The sequence below is a fragment of the Aethalodelphis obliquidens genome, unplaced genomic scaffold (genome assembly GCF_003676395.1).
Source record: "Aethalodelphis obliquidens isolate GAN/ISIS:26980383/991018 unplaced genomic scaffold, ASM367639v1 scaffold26, whole genome shotgun sequence".
Classification (NCBI taxonomy): Eukaryota; Metazoa; Chordata; class Mammalia; order Artiodactyla; family Delphinidae; genus Aethalodelphis; species Aethalodelphis obliquidens.
Window position 1 is genome coordinate 5,847,641 of NW_020837970.1, and position 1,533 is coordinate 5,849,173.

The window sequence follows — 1,533 nt, forward strand, 5'->3', positions numbered from 1 at the left end:
ATTTGAGGGGAGGGGTAGGAAGAAGTAAAGAGAAGATCAAGTGTATTGAAGGGGAGGCCTCTTTGTCTGTCCCCAGCATTTTCTCCTCCATATATACAGGTTCACCTTCAGGGGCCTGGTAAAGTAGATTTTAGCAGCTTTTAGATGGCATGTTGTGGCATTAAAATAGTTCTTATGACGATATAAAGGTGGCAACACTGAATAGTATTTTCGTTCCAAGGCTAAGTGGGACAAAAGTAGTATACCTAACTGTGTGTGTCTTGTGATTACAACTCCATGAAAACGTATATTTAAGAAAAAAAACTACTAGAAGAAAATGTACAAACATGTTCAGACTTCAGTTGAGTTTATATCTAAATTTTTGTCTCTTCCAACTTTTATGTAATGTTGTACTATGTATATAGTGTTTTGCTTTATGATTTGAATAATTTAAAAATTCACATCAAAATGATAAAACAAAGGGATTTGACTAGTCAGGTTCTCGAACTTTAGTGTGTATGAGAAACTTATTAAAATAAGATTTTATTAAATCTCATTTATTTATAAAATAAATAAATTCTATTAAATTTGTTAAATAAATAAATCTTATTAAAATCAGATTTCTGGGTCCCATCTGCAAGTTTCTAACTCAGTGGGCCTGGGGTGGATCCAGGAATTTGCATTTCTAGAGTTCCCAAGGGCTGCTTCAAGTGCGGGGAGTACACCTTGAGAACCACTAGAAAAACAAAAATAGACAGTTAATGGCAAAACATTAACCTGACTTGAACCCAGGTCTCCTGATTTTCAGGTTTAAGGCTCTTCCCTCAGAAACAATACAAGCTTCCAGGGCAAACCTGGCATTCATTTCTCAGTCTCCTGGAGAGGGGAAGGGGAGAGATATCAATGTCTATTGATCCTGAATATTGACCTCCCTCAGGGGTAGCCATCTCCCAAATAATATAAAACCCCTAGATATTTGTGACAATTTATTCCTCCAAAATAAAACATGGTCATGCTGAAAAGAAAGTGGTTCTTGAATTGGAAAAAAAAAAAAAAATTCCCAAGCTGAGATTTACTTGTAATTGGTAGAAAATACTAGTTGCAATAATGAATTAACCACACACAGTAAAGCATGCCTTGGCAGGCCTGAAAATAGGATCCAGCAAATTCTTTTCGTATGAGCTGGGCATTACCAAGAGCTGGGCAGAGCCTGTGATTCTCAGTTGACTACGACTGGCCTTTCTGTGACTGAGAAAAACTTTCCAGTGACAAATGTTCCAGCTTCCTTATCCCAAGACAAACCAAAATAGTGAAAACAACATAATTCTTTATACTGAAATATAACAAGATCAACACCAGCAAATTATAGCATTTATTAACCACCTACTGTGTACCAGGCTCCATGGTTTGTACGAAAACATGTTCCTAAGGACACAAAAATGAAAAAGCACACTACCATTCATCAAGGAGCTTCCCAATTGACCAAGTCTGGGGCCCCCTACAGCCCTGTGTGTGTGTGTGTGTGTGTGTGTGTGTGTGTGTGTGTGTGTGTGT